The sequence below is a fragment of the Phocoena sinus genome, chromosome 1 (assembly GCF_008692025.1).
Source record: "Phocoena sinus isolate mPhoSin1 chromosome 1, mPhoSin1.pri, whole genome shotgun sequence".
Taxonomy (NCBI): Eukaryota; Metazoa; Chordata; class Mammalia; order Artiodactyla; family Phocoenidae; genus Phocoena; species Phocoena sinus.
Window position 1 is genome coordinate 46414759 of NC_045763.1, and position 9196 is coordinate 46423954.

General features: G+C 47.4%; 1 non-coding gene across 1 annotated transcript; it reads right to left on the bottom strand.

Moving 5' to 3' along the window:
• Positions 1-520: 520 nt before the first annotated feature.
• TRNAG-GCC lies at positions 521-593 on the bottom strand. Its single transcript has one exon. It is a non-coding gene; the product is annotated as a tRNA-Gly (tRNA).
• Between the last annotated feature and the right edge of the window lie 8603 nt (positions 594-9196).

Consider the following 9196-nt stretch of genomic DNA (forward strand, 5'->3'; position numbering starts at 1 on the left):
GCACAGGCTTATTTGCTCTGTGGCAAGACCAGGACCAGGGCTCGATCCCGTGTCCCCTGCATTGACAGGTGGATCCTTAACAACTGTACCACCAGGCAAGTCCCCTGGGATATTTTAAACCTAGACCCAAAGGTGGTAGCTGGTGTTGGTGGTAATAGAGGATAAGCCTCGGGAGTGGCAGGTGACCATGTTGCCCGTCCCGTGGAGGAAAGTAGTATGATGAGAGAATGAAACCAACATACCAGGAAAAGCAGAAATATAAAGCCTCAAGTGAGAATTTCACTGGTATGTGAGTCAAGTCACCTTGACCTCCATTCCTGCCCTTTTCACAGTTACTTGAGATGGTCCACTGCCCTAACATTAACTTCATTCTTTTGTTTTTTATTCTTTTAAAAAATTATTTATTCATTTATTTGGCTGTGCCGGGTCTTAGTTGCGGTATGTAGGATCTTTAGTTGCAGCATGCGGATTCTTTTTAGTTGGTACATGCAGGCTCTTAGTTGTAGCATGCAGGATCTAGTTCCCTAACCAGGAATTGAACCCGGGCCCCCTGCATTGGCAGTGCAGAGTCCTAACCGCTGGACCACCAGGAAAGTCCCTAAGTTGATTCTTGCCTAACCTTAATCACGTTGAGTTTCTGACAAACTAAAGAATCTCAAGCAGAGGGGGATGGCATGATCAGAATAGAGTTCAGAGAGGAAACTCTAGCTGCCACGAGGGGCATGAACTGGACCGAGGAGGCAGGGCCAGCAGGGAGGCTGATGCAGGGTCTCGGGGAGAGATGAGGAGGCCTGGGGTAGAGCTGGCAGTCTCAGTGTGGGGAGGAGAGGGAATGAGGATGGGCACTGGGACCTCAAGAGGATGCTCAGGTTATGGCCACGTGGTGTTGGAAATTCAGGGCAGGAGATCTGGGGCTTAGAGGGGAGGTTCTAGGCTGCATATGGAGATTTATCTGCTTAGAAGTATTGGGTGGGCCAAAAGGTGCCTTCAGTTCTTTAAGTAAAAATAAAAGACACATTTTTCATTTTCACCAAGAACTTTATTGAACAACGTATTCACCCTTTTGTTCCACTACCTTCTACCATTTTCCAGGCAACTTCATAATTCCATCTTCCCAAAACTTTTTATCTTTTTGAGCAAAGAACTGTTCAGGTGCCTTTTACAGTCTTCCAGGAAATTGAAATTTTTTCCATTAAGAGAATTTTGTAAAGACCGAAATAAATAGAAATCCGAAGGTGCATTGTCTGGTGAATATGGTAGATGAATCAAAACTTCCCAGCCAAGCTGTCACAGTTTTTGCCTGGTCATCAAAGAAACATGCAGTCTTGTGTTATCCTGATGAGAGATTATGCGTTTTCTGTTGGCTAATTCTGGACGCTTTTCATCGAGTGCTGCTTTCAGTTGGTCTAATTGGGAGCAGTACTTGCTGGAATTAATCGTTTGGTTTTCTGGAAGGAGCTCATAATAAGAGGGCTCCCTTCCAATCCCACCATATACACAACATCACCTTCTTTGGCTGAAGACCGGCCTTTGGTGTGGTTGGTGGTAGTTCATTTCGCTTGCCCCGCGATCTCTTCCGTTCCACATTATTGTACAGTATCCACTTTTCATCGCCCGTCACAATTTGTTTTAAAAACGGAATATTTTCATTACGTTTAAGTAGAGAATCGCATGCGAAAATATGGTCAAGAAGGGTTTTTTCGCTTAACTTACACGTGGAACCCAAACATCAAAGCGATTAACGTAACCAGGCTGGTGCAAATGATTTTCAACGCTTGATTTGGATATTTTGAGCATGTCGGCTATCTCCCGCGTGGTAGAATGTTGATTTTTCTCAATTAATGTCTCGATTTGATCGCTATCAACTTCAACTGGTTTACCCAACCATGGAGTATCATCCAGCAAGAAACCTCCAGCACGAGACTTCGCAAACCACTTTTGACACATTCGATCAGTCACAGCCCCTTCTCCATACATTGCACAAATCTTTTTTTGCATTTCAGTTGCATTTTTACGTTTCTTGAAATAATAAAGCATAACATGCTAAAAATGTTGCTTTTTTTCTTCCATCTTCAATATTAAAATGGCTACACAAAAATTCACCAATTTTGATGTTTTTTTTTTTTTAATGTGCACTGATATGACAGCTGTCACATACAATCTAACAAAATTGTTTCGAATGAAGTTAAAGACAACTAAGTGCTACTAGAGCCGTCTTATGGAAAAAAACCGAACGCACCTTTTGGCTCACCCAGTAGTAACTGAAGCCATGGCAGTGAACCAGGTTGTCTAGGACAACGCAGAAAGGGCCAAAGCACGCTGTGCTCAATCCAGTGTGGTCAGAGGACATCTGGTCACCAAAGGGGGTGAGGGTCACAGACCCCTGCCCAGGGCTTGTGGGGGGCGGTGCTAGGCCGTATAGTCCTTCTCCAGGGTGGCAGTGCCCTCCTGTGCAGGTAGTGGAGAAGAGGAAGCCAGGACACACTTGGCGAAGAAGCACAGGACTAGGTAGGTAGTGATCGGTGCTTGCTGGGAAGAGAAGGGAGCACCCAGTCCAGGGTGGCAAGATGAACTGATGACTAAGTGAAGCCAGATCTCCTGCCTCCACTGTCAGTGCTTTTTCCACCTCCCCTAGGCCAAAACGTATCTGGTCCAATCTCTTCAATTACTGATGTGGAAACTGAGGTCAAAGAGAGGAATGACTTGGCCAGGGTCACTCTGAAGGCTAATAACAGATTTGGAGTAAAATCAGAGCATTCAGGCCCGTCAGCAGCCTTAGCTACTGTCAAGGGTAACCGCTCATTGAACTGTTGATAAACCAGACCCAGAAAGGGTAGTGAGTGATTGCTTTGCTGCAGCTGGTGTCCTTGTTTGGGTGAATTCACTGAGCACTGATCACGGGAGACAGAGCATCTTAGGAGGGAAGTGGTGATTTGGTTGGAATGGGCTGGGGGGAGGTTCTTATGGGACATCAGGCATTGGTTGCGTGGGGCTGGGTTGGCACAGGAGGTAGGAGCTGAGGCAGGAAATGGGGCACTTCAGAAATCCTGGGCTAGGGTTTCCCTGGTGGCGCAGTGGTTAAGAATCCACCCGCCAATGTAGGGGACACGGGTTCGAGCCCAGGTCTGGGAAGATCCCACATGCTCTGGAACAGCTAAGCCCGTGCACTACAACTACTGAACCTGCGCTCTAGAGCCCGTGAGCCACAACTACTGAGCCCGCATGATGCAACTACTGAGCCTGCGCTCTAGAGTCTGCGAACCACAGCTACTAAGGCCGCATGACAACTACTGAGCCCACGCGCGACAACTACTGAAGTCTGCACGCCTATAGCCCGTGCTCTGCAGCAAGTGAAGACACTGAAATGAGAAGCCCATGTGCCACAATTACTGAGCCTGAGCTCTAGCGCCCATGAGCCACAACTACTGAGCCCGTGTGACACAACTACTGAGCCCACATGCCACAACTACTGAGCCCACGCTTAGAGCCTGTGCTCTGCAATAAGAGAAGCCACCACAATGAAAAGCCTGTGCACTGCAACGAAGAGTAGCCCCTGCTCGCTGCAACTAGAGAAAGCCCGCGTGCAGCAACGAAGACTCAACACAGCCAATAAATAAATAAAAATAAATAAATAAATAAAACAGTATGATCTTTATTAAAAGAGAAAAAAAGAAGAGAAAGAAATCCTGGGCTAGAGGGAGATGATTCCAGAAGAGCCTCTATATACCTGCAAAGAAAGCGCTGACTCTATGAACAGAGTCTAGGATTTCTATTAGACTTGGCATGGAATTAGTGAGTCCAATTCAGAGGAGGAAGGAGGAGAAGAAGAAAGAGAATTAAGCCTTGGAATAGAGTCCGAGAGCCAGAAAGGACTCCCAACTTTTTATAGGTAGGGCAACGGAGGCTGAGAGGAGACAGAGACTTGGCCAAGGCCACAAGTCACAGTCAGGACACAAACCAGCCCTTCCTATCTGTGAGGGCAGCTCTCTTCGCTCACGCCCCACCTCAGCACATTGAGAATCATTCTCCCCACTGACAGGAGGGCTTGCTGTGTCTTTCTCGGGATCTCTGGGAACAGCTGGCTCTTTCCCAGAATCTGCATCCCTTTATGTGTCTGTTCCCAGAGGTCATCCTGGAGTCAAGGCTGCTGCCAGCCCTGCATCCACAGAACTTTGTTTCAGCTCCCAGACAAGATTTCCTCCCCTGACTGGCGAGCATCTTCCCCATGCTCCAGGGCTGCTGGCCCAGTCTCAGCCTGCCCAGAACAGAGGCCCCAGAAGAGCCCAGGGCCGTCTCACTTGGGCAGAAAATGCCTTCCAAGGAAGCTGAGGCCTTGAGGTTCTAATCCTTTTCTTACCCACAGACAGAAGTTTCCTTTTTTAGAACATGAACTCAGAGGACGCAGCTCCTTGCCTCTCCATGAATAGACTATCTCCCAGGCACAGAATTCCAAGATCCCAGGGGGCCACTAGAGACAATGGCCTTTCAAGGTTGACTGCAGGGGGAGAGCATGTCCCTTGTAGGGTGGCTTCAGCTGGCTCTCACGGTCTGAAAACCATCCTGGCACCAAGTCTGGAATCTTGAAAATTTCCCACAACCCCACTCACCCGCCTTCAAATCATCTACACTTATTCATTCTGCCCTTCATTTAACAAGTGTGTATTGAGCACCTACTATGTGTCTAGCCTCTTTGAGGCACTGGAACTTTTTGGACATATCAGATAAAACCGACAAAGATCCCTATCCACCCTATCCAAGAAATCCATATTTTAAGAGAGGAATGGTTAAAAGAGACCTCTGTACTATTTTATATATTTATTCAGAGGCAGGAGATAGAGAGCTTTGGTGTTGGATGGACCTGAGTTTAAACCTGCTCTCTTCTCTGATCTTGGGTGGCTGTTTTAACTTCTCTGAGCCTCAGTTTCCTCAATGCTAAAGTGGAGATAAAAATTCCTACTTTATCCTCAGTTGGCTAAATATTGAGTTACCATATGATCCAGCAAGTTGGCTCCTAGGTTGTACACCCGAGGGAAATGAACTTGTACACGAATGTTCACAACAGCAGTATTCATAATATCCAAAAAGGAGAAACAACTCAAATGCCCATCAGCTGATGAATAGGTAAACAGAATGTGCTATATCCATACAACGGAATATTATTTGGCAATAAACAGGAATGAAGTACTGCTATGTGCTACAACATGGATGAACCTTGAAAACAGTATGCAAGTGAAAGAAGCCAGACACAAAAGACCACATGTTATATGTTTCCATTCATATGAAATATCCAGAATGAGCAAATAGATCACTCATTGCCTAAGACTGGGGGAAATGGAGGAATTAGGAGTATAATGGTTAAGGGGTGCAGGGTTTCTTTCTTTTTTTTTTTAAAGAGAGAGAGAGAGAATTTTTAAAAATTGATTAATTTTATTTTTGGCTGCATTGGGTCTTGTTGCTGTGCTTGGGTTTTCTCTAGTTGCGGCGAGCGGGGGCTACTCTTTGTTGTGGTGCGCAGTCTTCTCACTGCTGTGGCTTCTCTTGTTGCGGAGCACGGGCTCTGGGTGCGCAGGCTTCAGTAGTTGTGGTACGCAGGTTCAGTAGTTGTGGCGCACCAGCTCAGTTGCTCTGCGGGATGTGGGATCTTCCCGGACCAGGGCTCGAACCCGTGTCCCCTGCATTGGCAGGCGGATTCTTAACCACTGTGCCACCAGGGAAGTTCTGGTACAGGGTTTCTTTTGGGGGAATGAAAATGTTCTAAAATTGATTATGGTGATGGAGGCACAACTCTGTGGATATACTAAAAGCCACTGAATTGTACACTTTAAATGGCTGAGTGTTATGGTACATGAATTGTATCTCAATAAAGCTATTAAAAATTTCCTACCATGTAGGGCTCTTGGAGGACTAAATGACCTAAGTATACAATGTACCTAACACAGCATCTTGTATTTGGTAGTTAATGGATGCTAACTTTTAGTCTGTTGATAATCCTTAATAGGCTTGTTTATACAAAAGCTTAAAAATATGTCCTTTGTCAACACAAGAATGCCGTAACCTTTGGTAATCAGTGTTGTGCCTTGAGCAGGTGGTCCTTCCCTACCCCCAGTCCCGGTCCCTTCTTTGCCTGTTGAAATCCTACCTGTATCCCAGCTCAGCTTAAATGCCACCTCTGCAACACCTCTGTGTCGGTCCACCTAGAAATCCTGGGGCATTCAAAGGCAAGCTTTCGCCACAGTCTGGCTTGTTTCCTAATTCTTTGTGAACACTGCCTCTCCATGTGTCCTGCCCTCTGTGTCCAGCACCTGGCACGGAGGACCTGATCCTGTAACGAGAGGGTTTATAGCTCACATGCTCTGTCTCCCTGGCATAGAACCTGTAATGGGCAGAATTCTCCCATGGCCCTCATAACCTTTGCCCTCTGGTTACATGGCAAGAAGAATTTCATAGATGTAATTAAGGTTACTAATCAGCTGACCTTAAGATAGAGAATTGGGTGGGCCTAACCTAATCACAGGAACCCTTAAAAAGCAGAGTTTTCTTCCATTGGTAGCAGAAAAGGCAGAGAAATTCAAAGCGGCCTCTGAGAGCTGAGAGCAGTCCCCACCAGGGGGAAAATGGGGCTTAGTCCTACAATCACAAGGACCAGGATTCTGCATGGAAGCAGGAATCTTGCTCAGAGCTGCCGGATAAGAGACAGCCCAGCCCACACCTTGACTTGAGTTTGGCCTTGTGAAGCCCTCAGCTGAGAATCCAGTTGAACCTACCTTGACTTCTGACCTACAGATAATAAACAGGTGTTATCTTAAATTGCTATGTTTGTGGTAATTTGTTATGCAGCAATAGAGAACAAATATAGCATCTGTCTGTGGAGGGACATTTTATCCCCATTTTCTAAATGAGGAGGCCCAGAGAGGTGCCATCAGTTGCCCAGGATTGCGCAGCGCACTAGTGGTAGGGCTGAGCCAGAGGCTACAGTAGGGGCTGGCAAATACTATCTGTAAAGGTTCAGACAATTAATATTTGAGGCTTTAGGGGTCATATGGTTTCTGCACTTAGGGAAATGTTTTTCTACCTTTAAGGGTTGGAGACTGGTTTTTATCTGTGAAGGGGGACATTCTGATTTCTTTTAACTTATTGATAGTTTCTGCAATGTCCAGCTATTTCTTTTTATTGGAAAAGACAATTAATATTTTAGGCTTTAGGGGTCATATGGTTTCTGCACTTAGGGAAATGTTTTTCTACCTTTAAGGGTTGGAGACTGGTTTTTATCTGTGAAGGGGGACATTCTGATTTCTTTTAACTTATTGATAGTTTCTGCAATGTCCAGCTATTTCTTTTTATTGGAAAAGAGGTAGGGAAGGCAGTGATTTTACTTCTGTTAGCATGCCCAGGGCTCTGATGGATGAATCTGTAAAGTCCTGTGGGAGCTTGGGAGAGGGACCAGATAATTCTTCTTTGGGACACTGAGGAGACATCACCCAAAGAAGGTGACCTGTGACCTGTCTTAAGGGAAGTGTATGAGCTCACCAGGTGAAGCTGGTAAAAGGGAGGGCCTTTATAGCAAAGGTGTGGTATTGTGCTTGGGACACAGTGGACAGTAGTTCAGGAGTGGCATGGGAGGAGTGCAGGAAATGAAGCTGGTGTCATTATTCTGAGGGCAGTGGGAAGCACTGAAAAGTTTAGGCAGGTGAGGGACTTACTGGGATGCTGCTTTGGAAGCTCAAGCTGGTGCCTGATGATGGGCAGAGAGCCTGAAGTCAGAGAGGCCAGCAAGGGGTGGGTAGCAGCACAGCCCAGGCTGTAACTGAGGAAGGGCCAGTGTGGCAAAAAAAGGAGAAGTACATGTGGGTATGGAAGATTCAGGCGGATGTGGATTTCAGCACTTACTCTGCCACTTCCCCACATCCCAGCCCCCCATTTATCAGCTGTGTGACCCTGAGAAGGTATCAGTATTTCTCTCTCAGCCTTGATGAATTGACTGAAGTGACAGTTCAATGGGAGAAGCACTGACTGGTGACGTCCGGTAAGTGGGGTGCAAGTGGTAGTCCCCTCCCCCACACCTGGAGGCAAAGGCTGGTGACCGATTTTCTGCTCTGAGTTGCCCAGTGGGTGCCGGGGAAAGCCTGAGGCTGATTGTTCAGAAAGGACCTGCAAGTATTCCCAAGCCTGCATGGTCCCCACAGTGCCTGGGCATCATGGCAGACTTCGGGGGCTGGGACCAAGATCCCCAAAAGTGGGGAAGAGGAAAGATGGAGCCAGAAGAACTGGACCAGATCCTCAGGTTCAAATCAACACCCGGTCCCCAGTCTCCTCTGGTCCTGGCTCTGCTGGGTCTGGCTGGGGCCCTGCACCAAGTCACATCTGGTCCCTGCCCTCAGGGTGGGTCCCCATCAACTAGGGGAGATTCACAAACTGAACCATCATGTAATACGAGAGCGTACCCAAGCCAACTCCTCATAGGTAAGGTCTTACTAAACTACGAGGCCCTCATAGCTTCCCTGGGAAGGAGGTACCATTGTCTCCATTTATATACATAAGGAAACAGCAGCTTAAAGAGAAGGACGTGGCCAGAATCTTCCGGCCTGGAAGTGGCCTGAGTCAGGACAGAAGTTATAAACCAGGCCACCACCTCCAGGGCGTGAGTGTCCAGCCTGGGCCAGGGGACTCGTGTTCCAGCAGGGTCAGGTGTGTGCCCAGGCCCTGATCTCAACCTTATCAGCCTGTGACCTGTGACCCTGGGGAAGGAGAGTCTGGATCAGTGAGGGGCCCACACCGGCATGGCATGCCTGCCCTGGAGAAATGGGTGGAGCTGACAGCTTCACGGCCTCCAGATGCTCACTTCAATATCCCCCCTGAGCAGGCCCACAAGGGCACCGAGAAGGCTGCTTTGTCCCCACCTCCAGATTAAGCAGAGCAAAGCTGAAGGAGGTCCTGGTTTGAGGTCTACCTGATCCCTATCTCAGCTCAGCCACTTGTGAGTTCTTTAGACTTGCACAGGCCTTTTGCCCCTCTCTGAGCCTCAGTTTTCTGTCTGTAAAATGGGAACGCTTACATAGACCACACACACAGTGAAGATGACATGAGATAACATGTAAAGGACCTCGCTGGTCAGAGGAAGTCGGTGCTTAGAGAATGCTAAAACTCTCAGGTGGCATATTTCCTCAGAGACAAGGAGTTTAAAAATTGGGGGCCTGGG